Below are 1,596 nucleotides of genomic sequence, written 5' to 3' on the forward strand. Positions count from 1 at the left end.
AGGGCTTGTTACACATATAATATAAAACTCCATGGGTTCTCCTCCAGCTAGCTATCACCACAATAGGGCGCATTAAAAACCTTATTCCATCGTTGCCCTATCGGGCACAAGAGTTAAGGCGGCCACACACTGTGATGTCAATACATATAACAATAACTCATATGGAGGAGAAATAAAAACTGGAACATGACAAACAATATAATTGGTTCACTGAAACCTAGCCCAAATTATTAGGTTGCCACTATGAGCTAACTATAAGCCTCCGTTTACACTTACTTACATTCTCACTTGCCTTTTCAAAACAGTGGCAATGAACTTAAACTTCTTATTACAACTTACTTTTATGTTGCATAAAACTTGCCAAGGCATCACATAATTAATCATGCATGGTCTTATATCATACAATAATTCACCATATCATTATTATGTCATGCATACAAATTTATGATGAAGTGTCAATGTATGTTAATACCACTTACTCACAACATATTCATATAATGCATACTTTCACATAACATGTAATTCTTGTTTTGTAGTTGAATACTTTACTTACCTTCTGTCCAAAATATATTTCACCGTGTAACAAGTAGTGTCTTAGGTGTTGATGTGCTTATCCTAACAATGGCATGAATTTCACATCATAATGATGGCAGTAAGGCATTGAACTATCGTTTAAAAATATCCATAAAGCATCATATCCAAATCATGCCTAAATTGCATCAAACTACTTAGATCGAGCGTTAGATTTATCTTAGACACTTGGAGAAATTTTGACAGAGCTTCCCCTTAATTTTAGCTATCCCCAAATATCAACATCAATCAGTAATCAACATCAAATCACCTGCCACAACCACATATCCCAGATACCAACATAATTCATCACAAAGTTATCATATACCGATTTTGATAAAATTCTAATTTCCAAGATCATCACCCAATTAAATAAGTCTCCACATCTATTCAAACATTTATAAACATATCTACCCTCTTATAAACTCAATTAAATTACCAAAAATCAATTTGTACTCCAAGAACCACAAAAGCCTCATAAAACTCAAAATTTCACTTACCGAGCAACTTTTCGGCGAAAACAATCTCTTCTAGCTTTTCTAAACCTCAAACCACTTGGAAACCACCAAGAAATATCTTAAAAAAAATAAAACACCATAGATAAGCTCTCAGAAAAATTAAAAAACGTGGTTTAACTTCCAAGTACAAGAACATACCATAAAAATGCCAAAACTAAGCTTAATCCACTTTTTTAGCTTTGATTTAACTTGGATCTCCTTAAAATCTCTTCAAGCCAGCCAAGAAATGTTTTTGGTTTTATTTTCTCTTTGTTTTTCAGAGTCTTTGGTCGTGGAAAGTGATAAGGTTGATGACAATCCTTTATTTTCAATGATTTGGCCTTATTGTATCAAAATTTGACACATTTCACCTTATCATTTCACTTTTTGACTTATGAAAACCTTATCACTTCAATAATTTCAACTTAATCATCTGCTAGGCCTATTATCCTTATGTGTGAAACACTCACACCAAACATTTGGTCCATATGAGCTCATACACAATAGTTATGCTTACCTGTTGAGCGTA

The 1,596-nt window shown here is 33.2% G+C and overlaps 1 long non-coding RNA gene across 1 annotated transcript; it reads right to left on the reverse strand.

Moving 5' to 3' along the window:
- Positions 1 to 264: 264 nt before the first annotated feature.
- On the reverse strand, positions 265 to 1,390 carry LOC133822140 (uncharacterized). Its single transcript, XR_009887808.1, has 3 exons — positions 1,227 to 1,390; positions 1,071 to 1,146; positions 265 to 615 (listed from the first exon to the last, which is right to left on the reverse strand). It is a non-coding gene; the product is annotated as an uncharacterized LOC133822140 (long non-coding RNA).
- Between the last annotated feature and the right edge of the window lie 206 nt (positions 1,391 to 1,596).

This window comes from Humulus lupulus, chromosome 3 (genome assembly GCF_963169125.1).
Source record: "Humulus lupulus chromosome 3, drHumLupu1.1, whole genome shotgun sequence".
Lineage (NCBI taxonomy): Eukaryota > Viridiplantae > Streptophyta > Magnoliopsida > Rosales > Cannabaceae > Humulus > Humulus lupulus.